Genomic DNA, 17221 nt, shown 5'->3' on the forward strand with positions numbered 1-17221 from the left:
GTTCTCCACTAGTGACATTATCTGCAGGAGTAATGAGGGAAGTTGCTAATCTTGTGGCTAATTCGTTAGTCCTACGAAGTCAGTCTAGTGCCCAGGAAAAAAGAGGATTTGTTTCAGGCAAGGGCTATCCTCTTTGTTTCAAAGTTAAACTATAAACTAAGTTCCTCCCAAAGGCAGTTCTGCCTATGCCTGGGAATGAACATCAGCAGGCCTGGAGGTTGTAAGCAAGATGCAGTTGGTTAGGTTAGATCTCTTTCACTGTCCGAATTTTTTCACTGCCATAATTTTTTTCACTATTGCAATTTTTGCAATGGTGATTTTACTTCTTTTTTGCAGTTTCTCTGAATAGTCATCTCAAAATATGTCAAAAAGTATTTTTGGTGGTGAAATATTATTCCCTTCAATATATATGTATATTTGAACTAAGAAATATGAATTGTGTAATCTTGGTGATTTTGCATGTCAGTTAAATGTTACATTTGCATTTAAAACTAGCATTCAACAACATAAATATGAATGGTAAAACTCATGCTAATAATGTATTTTTTATTACTTAGAACATTATTAAATGACAAATTTTAAAATACCAGAACAACTTAAGAGAGAGAAACTGTGGAAGAAAGAAAAGAAATTTGCATTTTAGAACCTTTACTGGTACTTTCTTTTTCTTTTTCTTTGCCCTGGACCCTACAAATTCTATAGCCAGCCCTGCTTAATATGGGTGGGTACTGTGCAAACAACCACTTGTGGAGGTATACACTTCGCATTCTTACTTCTCAGATTCTTTGTCTACATTGGTCAATCTTTTGCATTTTTACTTCTCAAATTCTTTGTCTACATCAGGAAAACAGAAAGATTATGACCAGACCAATGGATTGAAAGAATTTATCTTTTACTTTAGAGAAAAGGTATGTAAACCAAAAATAAAATTCTAAGCCCTCCAACCAACTGTATGAATCCCCTCCTGGCCAGGGGATCCCAGAGAAATGTGGAAAAGGGAGTTCCTGGTCATGATGGGAAGGGAGGTTAGGCATGCCTTGTCATCACCTTTCCTTCTTGGAGTTCAGGCGCATCCCACCAGCATTAACATTAAAACAGAGATCACAGGACTGGCAAAACAGATACGTTGTTCCAAACTGACTCTGATACAGATTACACGACAAATAGCAGACCCTGAGAAAAGATTAAAGTAGTTTACCCTCAAAGATATTTCTTTGACATATTAAAATGGTCCTGCAAAGTCGTCTTTTTGTGGGGAAAATTTTGCATCTGTAGGGAGTCTCCATGAATGCAGCCCAGCCTTTCCCTGATCTAGGAGAGATTAACTGAAAGTCAGGTTCTGAAAAGAGACAGTTACCATCTACTCTCTGTGAAGCCTCCTACCTAAGAGGCCTCCTCCACATAACAAGAACCTTGGCCACAGCCTCCCTTAATTCAAGCATTTCCTTTTACTGACTTCAAGTCTTTAGATAAAGCATAACTCTTTACACCAACCGCCAACCAGAAAATCTTTGAATTCATCTATGACCTGGAAGTATCCCCCACTTCAAAATGTACTTCTTTTTCAGACCAAACCAATGCATACCTTCCACGTATTGATTTAGGATTTTTCACCTACAATTCCTGTCTCCCTAAAATGTATGAAACCAAACTGTAACCCAACTGCCCTGGGCACACTTCCTCACGACTTCATGGGACAGTTCCCCAGACCATGGTCACTCACATTGCCTCAGAATAAACCCCCTTTATATATTTTGCAGAATTTGAGTATTGTTTTGGTCACCAAATAATAGAACAAATGTAAAGACTCATTAGCATAAAGTGTGGGGCCAATATTTATCGGCTGACCAGCTAATTAATTCTCTACTTCAATTTTCTAATTCTTATTTTCTGTGGAGTATCAGCGCATAAGCTCCTCGTGTTGCATTTAAGTAGATCTTATGTATTTCATTAAGATCATACTTCCTCGATCAATTATGATGCATCTATATGATGCGTAGTCATCCAGAAATTAAAATGGCGTTTCCAAAAATGGTTAATAACATGGAGAGGAAAATCGAACCGAAATTTCTAAGTATAATGTCATCTTATTAGAAAAAAATGTATGGGCATAAAAAATACAGAAAGAAAAATATGAAGTTTTTTTGAGAACTGAGATTTTTGGATGATTTCTGTTTTTTACATCGTAACTTTCCATATTTGAAATGCTCTTCAATGGTCATATTTTGCTTTTGTAATCAAAAAACATTTTAGCAACATCTTATGCATCTTCACCTTTTTAGGGTTTAGCATTCTGCCTAAAAGACAGGGTAGTCACTAATTACGTGATGAAGTTGAATCGCCTCTAATTCACAAGTGAAGCAGTTGAAGCTCCTCACACGTGGAATCCTAACTAGGAAAAGTTAAACTAGTAGGACCAAGGGAAAGCAGATGAGCTGTACGCCTGCTTTTCTTCATGGCTCGGGACACATAGCACACCTGCACAAATAACTCACAGTCTTCTTGCTCCCAGATGTCACCATTGCAATTCTCTCACTGCAACCTTGGTGCTATCAGTACTGCACATAACACTGCACCCTAAGAGCCATCCTGTACAATTCGCTGCAAGCCTTTTTTTCCTTGCAGTCAGCTCCTCTTCTGCTGGTTTGCCCATTGCTTCCTCACAATATATTTTTATACTTTCTCTAATAAATCTGCCTTTCTTTACTTACAACTGTCTTGGTAAATTCTTTTACCCCTGTGCCAGCAGCCCGATAGTCATCACTCACCCATGACAATATACTTTTATATACCTGTAAAGCAATGTCTTCATTGTGAATCTTCATGTAAATATTGAAATTCTATCTTCCATTGTACAGTTAAAAGCCTAAGTCACTGACCCTATCCTTCCTTTTTTTTTTTTTTTTTTTTTTTCCTGAGACAGAGTCTCACTCTGTAGCCCAGGCTGGAGTGCAACGACGCAATCTTAGCTCACTGCAACCTCCGCCCCTTGGTCCCGGTTCAAGCAATTCTCCTGCCTCAGCCACTAGAGTAGCTGGGATTACAGGCACACACCACCACACCCAGCTAATTTTTGTATTTTTAGTAGAGATGGGGTTTCGCCATGTTGGCCAGGCTGGTCTTGAACTCCTGACCTCATGATCTGCCCGCCTTGGCCTCCCTGTCCTTCCTTTCTTTGCTCTTTTGTCAGGGGAGGCTGCTCTTTCTTGTCAGTCTCCCCAGCCACACAGGGTTCATGCAGGAAGTTATTTTACCAGTTAACCCCCTTTCCTGGACCACTTCTTCACTGGCCCCTTCTCCTCAGGACATCTCACTTTCAACACCCTTGCGAAACAGAGCCTCTTCTCCAACTGCTCCCTTCCCTACACGGTGAAGGTTTGAGAAATGTAGTCTATACTTGCTGTCTCCACTTCCTTAACTCACTTTTCTGTCTTCAACTCCCTCCAGTGTGACTTATGTCATATTAACAGAAAAACCAAACTCTCTAAAATATTTTGAAGAGATTTATTCTGGGGCATTGTGACAGACCCTGGCCCAGGGAACAGACTCAAGAGGTTCTAAGGAAATGTGTCTGAGGTGCTCAGTTTACAGGAAAGTGGTCTGGATCCAGACGCCAAGAGAAGGTTCTTGGATCTCGTGCAAGAAAGAATTCAGAGCAAATCTCACAGAGTAAAGTAAAAGCAACTTCATTAGAAAAGTAAAGGAATAAAAGAGGCTGGGCGTGGTGGCTTACGGTGGTAATCCTAGCACTTTGAGAGGCTGAGGTGAGTGAATCACGAGGTCAGGAGATCGGTACCATCCTGGGCCAAAATGGTGAAACCCCATTTCTACTAAAAATACAAAAATTAGTTGCGCGTGGTGGCGTGTGCCTGTTATCCCAGCTACTTAGGAGGTTGAGGTAGGAGAATAGCTTGAACCAGGGAGTTGAAGGTTGCAGTGAGCCAAGATCGCGCCACTGCACTCCAGCCTGGCAACAGAGCAAGACTCCATCCCCCAAAAAACAGAAAAGGAATGAAAGAATGGCTACTCCATAGACAGAGCAGCCCCAAGGGCTGCCTGATGCCCATTTTGATGGTTATTTCTTGATTATACTAAACAACGGGTAAATTGTTCATGCTTCCCTTTTTTAGACTATATACGGCAACTTCCTGATGTTGTCATGGCATTTGTAAACTGTCATGGTGCTGGTAGGAGTGTAGCAGTGAGAATGACCAGAGAGCACACTCCTTACCATCTTGGTTTTGGTGGGTTTTAGCCAGCTTATTTACTGCAAACTGTTTTCAGCAAGGTCTCTATGACCCATATCTTATGCTGCCCTCCTATGTCATTCTGTGACTTAGAATGCCTTAACCATCTAGGAAGGCAGCCCAGTAGGTCTCAGACTCATTTTACCCAATTCCTATTCAAGATAGAGTTGCTCTGGTTCAAGTGCCTCTCACAGTGAGAATACGGTTTGGTTTTACATCTTTTAGAGAGACACAAATTGTGAGTAAAATCACAAATCAAATCAATATATGTAAAGAGGCAGAACATCTTGAAGTGGGGGCTTATAGGTCACAGGTGGATTCAGAGATTTTTCTGTTTGGCAATTGGTTGAAAGAGGCTTTATCTAAAGATTTGAAGTCAGTAGAAATGCTTGAATTAAGATAAGGTGGATTGTGGAGGCTAAGGTTTTTGTTATATAGATGAAGCCTCATAGGTAGCAACCTTCAGAGAGAATAGATGATAACTGTCTCTTTTCAGACACTGAAAGATATAAGACTTTCAGTTAATCTCTCCTAGATCAGGGAAGGGCCTGGTTGCATTAATGGGGATTCCCTACAGATGCAAAATTTTCCCCACAAAAGGTAACTAAAAATGTGTCAAAGAAATATCTTTTAGGGTAAACTACTTTGATTTTTTTTTCAGGGTCTGCTAACTGTCATGTGATGCTATGCCAGAACCAGGTTGGAATTATGTATCTTATTGCCACAAAGAGTCTGTTTTGCCTGTCCTATGATCTCTGTTTTAATGTTAATGCTGGTCCATTGTGCCTAAACTCCAAAAGCAGGGGTATAACGAGGCATGTTCAGCCTCCCTCCCTGTCATGACTCAAGGGAATTCAGTGAATTTTCCCAGGTTTCTCTGGGATACCCTTGGCCCACATTTTTATTTGATTGGGGGGACTTAGAACTTGATTTTTGGTTTACATTCTCTATATTCCATGGAAATAATTCCTGCTAAAGCCTCCAGTGAGCATACAGCTGCCAGCACTGTGAGTCCCCTCACTGGCCCTTCCTGCCAGCAGCACTGGCTGGCTCCCTTCTCTTTCCTGAAGCTCTACTTTAGCACTGGTCCTCCCACTCACCCCAGTCTGCTTCTGCTCTGTCTCCTTCACAAGCTGCCTTTTCTCTACCCACATGTTAAATGATGAATTTTAAATTATGTCATTAATACATTTCTGTAAGTGGACGAGTTCAAATGGCAGATAAGGGTGATGTTCTCCTTAACAAGCCATTTCAGTTGCCCAGGTTCATCCCCAGAGACAACCACTGGTATCTGCTGAAAAAATAATTTTCATTTGAGGAATGTGAATTCTTTTAAATGATCAGGCCCAGCAATGATATAGAATGAAACAGTGTCCTCAACAAATGGTTGGATAAAGAAAATGTGGTGTATATACACACTGAAATACGACTCAGCAATAAAAAAAGAATAAAGTCATGTAGCTTTCTTTTTTCAAGGACATGGATGGAACGGGAAGACATTTATTTATTATTATTTTATTTATTTATCTGAGATGGAGTCTTACTCTGTTGCCCCGGCCAGAGTGCAGTGGTGCAATCTCGGCTGACTGTAACCTCCACTTCCTGGGTTCAAGTGATTCTCTGCCTCAGCTTCCCTAGTAGCTGAGATTACAGGCATCCACCATCATGCCTGGCTAATTTTTGTATTTTTAATAGAGATGGGATTTCACCATGTTGGCCAAGCTGGTCTCGAACTCCCGACCTCAGGTGATCTGCCCACCGTGGCCTCCCAAAGTGCTGAGATTACAAGCACAAGCCACCGCGCCCAGCCAAGGCCATTTATTATTAAGTGAAACAACTTACAGACAGAAAGCCAAACAACGCATGTTCTCACTTATAGGTGGGACCTATTAAGAAATACTGTGTCCACATCAATGTAGTGTGGAATAATAGAGTCTCAGAAGAGTAGGAGAGTGGGTGAGGGATGGGAAATTACTCAGTGAGGATAATGGACATTATTCAGGCTATGCTAAATAATGGCTATGCTAAAAGTCCAGACTTCACTGCTGTATAATGTATTCATGTAACAAAACTGCACTTGTACTCCTTAAACTTATACAATTAAAATATTAGGCCCAGAGAGACATTAAAATGAGGCAGCAATTGTGTCCCACTCTGCCCTTAGAGCTATGTATTCCTCTGTTGAAACTGCTTGCTATTGTCACAAATTACTATAAATTAACCTAATAATGCTGCATTGGACGCTATAACCCACACCCTATACTCAGCAGTGTATCACTAATCAGTGCTATTTCTGGAAACCAAATAAAATTCCTGACAACAACTTTGTATTAGCCCGTTCTCTGTCTCTCCTTTTTGCCTTTATTTTTATCATTATTATTATACTTTAAGTTCTGGGGAACATGTGCAGAACGTGCAAGTTTGTTACATCGGTATACACGTGCCATGGTGGTTTGCTGCATCCATCACCCCATCATCTACATTAGGTATTAGCATTAGGAGAAATTCCTTTTTGCCTTTAAAAACCTGCTTGTCACAAAGGCAAAAGTGAGCTCATATCCAAGGTTAATTAGCAGCTGTCCTCTCTTAGGCTCAGGTAAACTGTAAATAACATCACATGCCTCAGCCTCTCCCTTTAGGTAGAAATGCTTTCTTTGTTTCCTTTCAGACATTTCTGCTGCCTTCACATACCTAGAGGAAATGCATATTTCTATAGGAATATATAGTGCTTTGGGTCCTGTTTTTTTCTAAGTGGAATTATACTGCACATTTTTTTCTAGATAATAATTTTTCCTTAAAGACTGTTTAATGCCAGTTAATATAAACCAAGTTACTTTTTTTGTTGTTCTTACCTGCAGCATGGCATCTACGTCCCACTATCAGTTTAAAAAGTCTCATATGATGAACATGTAAGACATTTACAGTATTTCGTGCTCATAGATAAAGCTGCCCTGAGCTCTCTGTGGGTGTGTGCTCTGAGCTCTCTGTGAGCATGTGCACTGAGCTCTCTGTGGGTGTGTGCTCTGAGCTCTCTGTGAGCATGTGCACTGAGCTCTCTGTGAGTGTGTGCACCAAGCTCTCTGTGAGTGTGTGCACTGAGCTCTCTGAGTGTGTGCACTGAGCTCTCTATGGGTGTGTGCACTGAGCTCTCTGTGTGTGCACTGAGCTCTCTGTGGGTATGTGCCCTGAGCTCTCTGTGGGTGTGCGCACTGAACTCTCTGTGAGTGTGTGCACTGAGCTCTCTGTGGGTATGTGCCCTGAACTCTCTGTGAGTGTGTGCACTGAGCTCTCTGTGGGTGTGTGCCCTGAGCTCTCTGTGGGTATGTGCCCTGAACTCTCTGTGAGTGTGTGCACTGAGCTCTCTGTGGGTGTGTGCCCTGAGCTCTCTGTGGGTGTATGCACTGAGTTCTCTGTGGGTGTGCCCTGAGCTCTCTGTGGGTGTGTGCCCTGAGCTCTCTGTGGGTGTATGCACTGAGTTCTCTGTGGGTGTGCACTGAGCTCTCTGTGGGTGTGTGCACTGAGCTCTCTGTGGGTGTGTACTTTTCATGCTCATTTGTGTTTCTCTAGGGTGGGTATTTACATTTTAATAAATATTCCAAAACGGTTTTCAGTTAGATATACAAATCTAGACTACAATTTGTGACTATACTCATTTATTCACCTACTTGCCAATGTGAGATATCATAAAATTTGTTAATATTTGCAATTCTGATGGCTGTAAAATAGCATCTCGTTGTTTTCATTTGCATTTCTCCAGGTGCCCATTGTGGAGCTCCTTTCATTTGCTTTTAAGCCATTTGTAATCCCGCTTCCCTGAATTACCTGTCCTGTCCCTTGTTTACTTATCTTTTTGGCTACTTGCATTTTCCTTCTTATTTTTAGGCATTTTTAATGCAGCCTTCATCCAGGAATGTATTCTTCATTATGGATTTTACAAATGTTTCTCCCGGTCCATGTGTTTTAATTACTATATATTTTGCCATGAAGATTTTTTTGTTGTACTCAAAATAATACGGCTTTCCTTTCTGACTTTTGCATTCGTGTCCTGTCTAACAAAGAACTTCCTTCAGCTAAGGTTATTCATATATTTTTCCTGATTTTTTTTCTTACAGTGCTTTCATAAACTTTATTTATTTACATATTTATTTTATGAATTTATTATATTATTGATTTATTTTATAGGTCTTCATATCATCTGCAATTTGGTTTTGTGTGAATGGTTCAAGGCAGTAATTGCATGTAAATTGTTTCTAAAAATAAAACATTTTCCTAATGCTAAATTTCCTTAGATGTATTGATGTATTTCTGTGCCCTATGCCCATTTGTCTAGCCCCGCACTGTGACACCCTCCTAGTCACTCTGACTTTGTCACATCTTCACACCCAGTGGGCTGTGGTCCCCCTATCCCTTCCCCACACACAGTACTCACACATACACACTCTGGATTTTTTTGTTTTGAAAATTATCTTGGCCTCTCTGACATACTTACTATTTCATACGGATTTTAGAATGACTTCGCCAAATTCCATGGAAAAGTCTCATTATAATTTGTATTATGTTTGCATGATTTTATAAATTAATTTGGGAGAATTGATCTCCTTGCAATCTTGATACCCCAGTTTACAAACATGATAAATATCTCCATTTATTTAAGATTTGGATCTCTCAAATTTATGTAAATTGTGTGGGTCTTTTGTCACATGAGCCTGTCTAGGTATTTTAAGGCTCTCCTCTCTTATAATGTTGATTTTCCTTCATAGGCAGCTGTTGGCCTGCTTCTGGCCCACATGGCCTTCCCTGATGATCTTATTGTTCCCGCTATCATCTATATGTCATTACCTCATCAATACCTGGATTCAACTCAAACACCATTGTCCCGACCTCCACACATAAACGTTCACCTGCAAAGCAGAGTTTTCCATATGGATTTTCCACTGGACACCTCAACCTCAGCCACATCATGGCTGCCCTTTTCCCATTCCCTGACTGCTCCTGTTCCTTGTCTTCCACCCTTCTTGATAGACTCCCTTCCTTCCTGAATGATACCACCAATCGCCTATGCACAACCTTAGAGTCAACATCACCTTTTCCGTCTTCTTCACCCTCTGCATGGAGTCACTTAATCAGTCCTATGGATTCAGCCATCTCACTCAAACTATCACTGTATCCTCCAACAGTCTCACCCCTGCCAATCAATTCTTACCACCATTTTACACCATTTTGTCATCAATAACAACTTTAGGTAGCTTTCTGCCTATCTAGATAGAATACACCAAGATGATCTAACTAATAGGCTTCATAATGAACCATGCTGCTAATACAGCAGATGCTTCTTTCTTGCTCCCAAAACAGTTCAAGACACATGTTCTGGTTGGCAGTCAGCTCCTACAGTCTTGTCATTCCACCATCCCCTAGGGTCTTGGCAGTCTCTGCATCTAGCTGGGAAAAAACGGAAGAGTAATAAAGGATGACTTGTACCCACGGCTTAAAATTCTTGGTGCAGAAATGTTACATATCTTCTGTGCACAACCCATTGAAACCAGTCACATGACATATCTAATTGCAAAGGACACTGGGAAAGAAAATCCAGGCACACACTGGGCTACAATGTAAATGTTCCTATTGAAGGAGAGAACTAATTTTAGTGGCAAAATACAATTTCTTAGCCTTGACATTGTCTTTCATAGCTTCCATAACATTTTTTTTAAGAGATGGGATCTCACTCAGCCACCCTGCCTGGAGAGCAGTGGCATAATCATAGCTCCATATAACCCGGAGCTGCTGAGCTCAAGAGATCTTCCTGCCTCAGCCTCCTGAGTGCCAGGACTACGGGCATGTGCCACCATGCCCAGCTAAATTGTTTTAATTTTCTTTAGAGATGGGAGTTTCCCCGCGTTGCCCAGGTTGGTCCTGAACTCCTGGGCTCAAGTGATCTTCCAACCTCAGCCTCCCATTCATGAGGGATTCACCCCCACCCTCCATGACCTAAACAACCACCCACTAGGCTCCACTTCCCAAGGCCACCATGTTGGAGATCAAGTGTCAACATGAGATTTGATGGGGATAAACAGATTACCTCCAAATAGCAAAGAAGGAATAAGAGGCACAGAAGCCCCGAGAGAAGAAAGAGGTTCCCAGCAGAGAAAACGTAGAGCAAGACCAAAGTGTGGCACTTTTGGAACTTATTTGTCACAATTGGAGGAATAAGCCTGATACAGCTGGCAGACTAGCGAGGAAGGCAGAGGCCAGAGCAGGTACTATGTCATGTGCTAGTCTCAGGAATTTTGCTTTAATCCGGAAGGAAGCTTTGAATCATATTTAGCAGAGAAGTGATGGAATCCAGATTTTTAGAGGGAAATACTAGAATGCAGTATGAGAGGACCATCCTAATCCTGAAGACTAGAGTCCAACCTCCATGTGCCAGGTCGTCTCTTCTCTCCGCTCTCCAGGTGAGTCATTGTTAGTTTCTTAGTCACATGTAACTAGTAGGGAAACTAGCTCTCTTCATCAGTTTAGGGAAACAAATGAGGTCACCTCCCTTTCAAACTAGCTTCTTGAGCCACCACACAGTCAAATTAGCTGGAACCCCAGGGTCTCCTTCTTAGGACCTTTTTCCAATTGTAAAATAAACTTGGTGTTTTCTTAGCCTAATGTGAATCCAAACAGCGTGCAAGAAAAAAAAAAATCAAAAGAACGTCCCCAGCTTATGATAAGACCTTGGCTTTTATGTGCCATTTCTCCTATAGCTATTGGTCTAATTCATGCCTTCTCCAATAGCATCCCAGGACCCCAAGGAAAACAGAGCTACAGTGGAAGAAACTCCAATAAAGTGGCAACAGTGATCAGATTTGGGATTTCAAAAGATAGCTCTGATGTCAGAGTATACAGGGTTGGACTGAAAGGGAACACAGCTAGAGGCAGGGAGATCAATGAAGCTGCCCATGTGGTGTTTTAGGTGGGAAGTAACAGAAGCCTGAAGAAGGGAAATGGGTGTGAGAAGATGACAGAAGCATCATATAGGTCAAAAGCTTACAATTGACTGCATCTGTTGACTGCTTAGATGTAAGGAATAAAAGAAATAAAAATGATAGTTGATATAGATCTGCCTTGGGAATGGGGTAGATGGCAGAGAGATTCCACAAGATCAGGGACGCAAGAGTCAAAATAGGCTTGGGAAATGGCGAAGACAGTTGATGATCTCAGGTTTAAGTGTGTGACGTTTGGGGTGCATGGGGAAAAACCAGAGGAATGTGTCTCAAAGGTAGTCAGGTATATAAGCATGGAACTCATGAGACATGTCTGAAGATTAGGATTTAAACTCACTAGTTTGTAGGTAATAGTTGAATTCATGTGGACAAGCGCTGCAAGAAGAAGTGTTGAATGGGGTGAGGGCAGAACACTGGGGAACCCAAACTCTAAGGACTGAGTAAAGAAGTCTGAGCAGGAGCACTAGAGAGGTTGGAAAAGAAAGGCTTCAAAAAGACAGCAGTCAGCATCCCATACTGCAAGAAGGCAGGTCAACTAACAGGGACCTGAAATGCTTCATTAATGATCTTGGTGAGAGTGAGGAGTGGGCACGGGAGCTTGACCAGAGTGAAAGAGGAGGAAACAATAGGACCAGGGTTATTTTTCAACAAAGCCAAGTGATGAGGGACGGCATGGAATAAAATGACAACTGGAGAGGGATGTAGGGTCAAGAAGTGTGTGTGTGTGTGTGTGTGTGAGAGAGAGAAAGAGAGAGAGAGAATTTCTCTGCCACTTTTTTTACCCCATAGAGAGTTACCTTCGTTTGATCTCTACAAGTCTTAGAAGGGCCACTGACTCCCCAGATGCTCCTCCTCCTCCCCTTACCTTAGGGTTATAACTGGGCATTCACTCATCTCAGAATCTCCCGTTTTTTACATAGGGTTCTGGGGACATCACATAGGATTCTAGGCCTTGGTGGGTCTGACACATCATAACAATCTGCTTATTCAGTCTCTTTTTCTTAGTTTAACTGAAGCTCTGCCTATGTCTCCTATAGTTATGGGAAACTACTCTCACTAGCCAGCCATGGCATAGCCCCACACCCGGGGCCATCCGTGCTTGTGTGGTCCATATAAATAATCATTCAACAGGGAAATTTTGAGAATAAAAGGAGTGTTATTAGCAATGACATACAGACAATAGGTGCAAATGGAAACTGTCCCAGTCAAATGGAGACATAGCCAAATAGACATAGTCAAATAAGCCCTACTCATTCTTCATATTTGCATTGCCACAGTTCAAAACACATAAAGGGATTTTATATACACAGTATTATTCAAGGCTTTTTAAGGTGCACACATTATTTTTTTAAAATTTATTTTGAGATGGAGTCTTGCTCTGTTACCCAAGCTGGAGTGCAGTGGTATGATCTCAGCTCACTGCAACCTCCGCCTCCTGGGTTCAAGTGATTCTCCTGCCTCAGCCTCCTGAGTAGCTGCGACTACTGGCACATGCCACCGTGCCCGAATAGCTTTTCCATTTTTAGTAGAGATGGGTTTTTACCATGTTTGCCAGGCTGGTCTCGAAATCCTGATCGCAAGTGATCCTCCTGACTTGGGCTCCCAAAGTACTGGCATTACAGGTGTGAGCCATCCTGCCGGCCCACACATTACTTTAGAAATAAATAGGTAAAGGGAATCATGTTTGCAGAATCTGCGCTGGAAGGGACTGCCTGGTGCAAACCCCACATTTTATAAGTGAAGATCTCAAGTCCCAGCTCAGCTTTCTGGAAGCTCCATTAAGACCTGAAAGTTATTCAAGTCTGATCATTATCAGACTTGAGGTCCCTCCTGCCTTAGATCCATCTCCCTAGCCTCTATCAGTTGAGAGGGGAATCGGAGGAGAGGGTGTCCATGGATTTGCCTTGGGATGAAGAGCTGTGAGGAAGTCTTCATGAATTTGTCCCTGAATGGCAGCCAAAGCAGGAAGCCTTCTATGTTTGGGATGGGGGCCAGTGGAGCTCAGGATCTTTATCGCACAGAGGACATGGAGGCCCAGATCACGGTTTCCTGCTTTGGTTCAGGGTTTCCCTACTTCAGTGTGCACCCACATCCCACCTCCCACAACGTGGAGGAGCCTCTGCAGCAGTGGCAGACTACAGGTCTGTATATACACCGGTCTGTATTTCATCTGCATCCTGACTCCAATCTCCATCCCTGGTTATGCCACCCAGTTCTGGGAGGAAAGAGATTTCATGACTTTAATGGACTCCCCTAGAGCTATTTACATGCATGAAACAATTGGAAAAACAAAAATTAGGGAGTGTGATGATTAATTTTTTTTTGTTAACTTGACTGAAATAAGAAATATCTAGAACTGTAAAGCATTTTATTTTCTGAGTGGGTCTGTGATGAGGGTGTTTCCAAAGGAGATTGGCATGTGCGTCTGACAGTACTAAGTGGGGAAGGTCCACCCTCAATGTGGGCAGGCACCATCTAGTCTGCTGGGGACCTGCAGAGAACAAAAATGGAAAGGGCAAATGGGTTGATCTATCTACTGGAGTTGGGATATACCGTTCCTGTCCTTGGACAACCTCAGGCTCCCTGGCCTTTGGACTCCACGACTTATACAATGCCCCCTGGCTTCTCATGCCTTTGGCCTTAACCTGAGAGTTACTCCATCACCTCCTGGTTCTGATGCCTTTGGACTTGGCCTGGACCATGCTACCAGAATTCCCAGGTCTCCAGCTTGCAGACAGCCCGTCCTGGGACTTCTCAGCCTCCACAATCATTTGAGCCATTTCCCCTAATAAACCCTCTCTCATCTATCTATCTATATCTACATTCATATCTAATCTCTTTCTATACCCATCTCCTATTTGTTCTGCCTTTCTGGAGGATCCTAACACCTAGAATAACAAAGCATTTTTCTCAGAATCTATCTAACCATTTCCTTAATTACTGGAATGAGCCACTGGAAGTTTGGGGGTCATGATTCCTGCTTTATTTATGTCACCTTATTTTTGATGAGATGACCCTGCCTCTGTACACTGAGTCTAAAAATTCCAATAAAAAGACGAGAGACCTGTTCCAGGCCCGCTGGTTTTCACATTCTCTCTGAATTCATTCTCCTTAAAACATTGTCTATTATCCACCCCTAGTCAATCAAAAGTAAATAAAAAGAAAACAAAGATGAACAATCTGTGGGGACCCCCACTACAAATTACAGCAGAAGGCTTGCAATTACTTAGAGAAAGAAACGGCATGTTTGTAATGTTTGAGTAGAAAGAAGCATCTCAGTACTATTCACATGCAGTATTCAGCACAGTGATATGGCAGTGCTGGGCCACTGGGGCAAATGCCAGCCTTTCTGGAATTTTATCACTCTAGAGTGTCTCTCTGCACTGTGAGGCATGACCAGGTTGGGAGCCTCAGGAGCCCCAAGCAGAACAGACCTAGCAGCAAGTCTCAGGGGCAGAGCTCCGGGCTGCATGTGCCAAGCAGCAGCTTCTGGGCTGCAAAGTCTGAGCAGAGAGGAGGTACAGAAGGAGATCCGGGTAGAGAGGTGTGCTGCTGTAGATGGCCTCCTTCCTGCCCCATCTCTCAGCTTCCATGCCTCTCTCCACTTCTCAGGTTTCCCTGAGCCTTCTCCCTCCTTCTAACCTCCACGACAATAACCATATTCCAGCCTTAGTGACTGAGTAACAATAATGGGATCTGTATTATTATGGTCCTGACTCCTCTTCTTGCTAATTAACTGCTTAAGCAAACATGCTTTATTAAAAGGAAATCTAATATTCTTCTCTTGAGTCTTTCCCCCCTCTTCCCTCGAATTGCCCAAGCACCCTGGTGGTTTGATCCGAGCAAAGTTGGTCCACTGAAATCCCAAGTGGGAGGAGAAGTGGTATCTTTATATCGCCACACAGTGTTGCTGACGAATGCTGGTCCTAAGCCATGAGACCCATACTTACCTGCTCTGAGCACAGCTTTGCTGGTCCACCTTCCTGCAGGAGGCTATGAAACAGCACAGGAGGGCACCAAGTTGTGCTCTCTTAGTTCACGTGTCTACATGTCGTCACCGAAACATAACCACTGGGCCCAGGGGCAGGTTCCAGAAGATCATTAACACCTCCCAAGTGCTATTCTGTACACAAACCAATCAACCCTTTCAATGATTGCTGAAGCCCTCGTCTTCAGCCTGGGCCATCAGTGTGTTTTAAAATATAGTGTCTTAATTAAAAATTTGAAGCAGAGTAAGGCCAACAGATCACAAGATGACTATTACTGTCGGAAAGAGAATTTGTTACAGTCCCCAGGAGGAGAGGTTGTGCCATGCCATAGGGAGCCACCTGGGGAAGTACCAGGGCTGGTCAGGGGTGGAGGGGGCAGGGAACTGTGGGCAAGAGACTTTATTGCAGTTTCTGCAGGAACAGGCAAAACAGGGCACACAGGCTTAGGATTGGCTGGTTTGAATAATTCCGGAGGGCTCTGGGCTGTAGCAGCAGAACCTAGATGTCTGGGGAGATTAGAACAGGTAGAGGGTGTCCCAAAGTGTGAGAACCCATGAGGAAAAAGGTGGCTAGAGGTATGGGCTCTGGTTTGGTTGGTTTGTATATGGGAAAATAATTGACATTCTCTAGAAATCAGCAAACCCCGGGACGGCAGTCTCCCCAAGGTCAGCAAGGCCCCCAGGTGTCAAAGCACCAGGCACAGACCGTAAAATGCATGGTTACCATACCATGCTGATGTTTTCTTTACTCAAGATTGTTTTATACCTGGGGCCTTATTTTCTCTTCCTGTCACTGGACACAGTTCAGGCCTTCCCTGTCCACTGTCTCCCTGACATTAAGACCAGGGCTTGAGTCTAGTCCATCTTGCAAAGGTCCTGGACTCCTTGATCTCTTAAAGGATCATCTCTCATATTAAAGTGTAGACTATATTTTGCTAATGTACATGAAAAATTAAAGCTCCTATATATACCTTTACTGCAGTTCAAATTTTTAAAAATATATAAATTTTCATTTTTTGAACACCTATCAAGCACTGTAGCAGCATATTTATTTCTATTCATAGTTTGGGCCGGACACAGATCTCAACTCTTCTGTTCCTTTCACACAGTCATGCCAGACCAGCATTTACAAAATAAACTCTGCTACGTACCAAGGGAAAATATTTAGACAATGCTTAATTTTACTTCTACTTTAAAAGCATAATTTGATAGTACATTGTCTAATTTTATCTATCTTTAAAAAACCATGAGATATGTAGGGTCATTATCCAAACTTTACAGGAAAAAAAAAAAACTGAGCTCAGAGAGGTAAAGTTACTGCCCAAAGGTCACCCAGCAACTGGTTAGTATAACGATCAGGGCAAAGACCCAAGTTTTTATCCAACCCAGCCTTCTTTTCATTAATCCACTGCTCAAAAAACACAAATAAAAGGACAAAAACAGTTGTTTGCAGGGAACATATTTCTGATATACTCTTATTTGCCTCAAAGGATTAAACAAGCATAATAATGAGAACAACTCACTGAAGCATTGTCCACAGTAGCCAAGATATGGAATCGATCTAAGTGTCCATCATGGATAAAATGTATAAAGAAAATGTGGTCTAGACATAGAGTGTAATGCTATTCAGACTTTTAAAAGAAGAAATCCTATCATTTGTGTCATCCATCCTGACAACATGGATGAACCTCAAGGACAGAATGTTAAGTGAAATAAGCCAGGCACAGAAAAATAGATACTGCATGATCTCACTTACATAGAGAATAACAAAAGAGTAGAACTCATAGAAGCAGAGAATAGAATGGTAATTGCCAGAGGCTATACCTGGGGTGCAGGAAAGCGGTGTGATTAGGGAGATGTTGGTCAAAGGGTTCAGAGGTTTAGTTACTCAGGATAAATCCCTTTTGGACATCTAATATACAGCATGGTGACTGTAGTTAGTTAATAATACTGTATCGTATACTCAAAATTTGCTAAAAGAGTAGATCTTAAGTGTCCTC

The sequence above is a fragment of the Callithrix jacchus genome, chromosome 19, assembly GCF_049354715.1.
Source record: "Callithrix jacchus isolate 240 chromosome 19, calJac240_pri, whole genome shotgun sequence".
Lineage (NCBI taxonomy): Eukaryota > Metazoa > Chordata > Mammalia > Primates > Cebidae > Callithrix > Callithrix jacchus.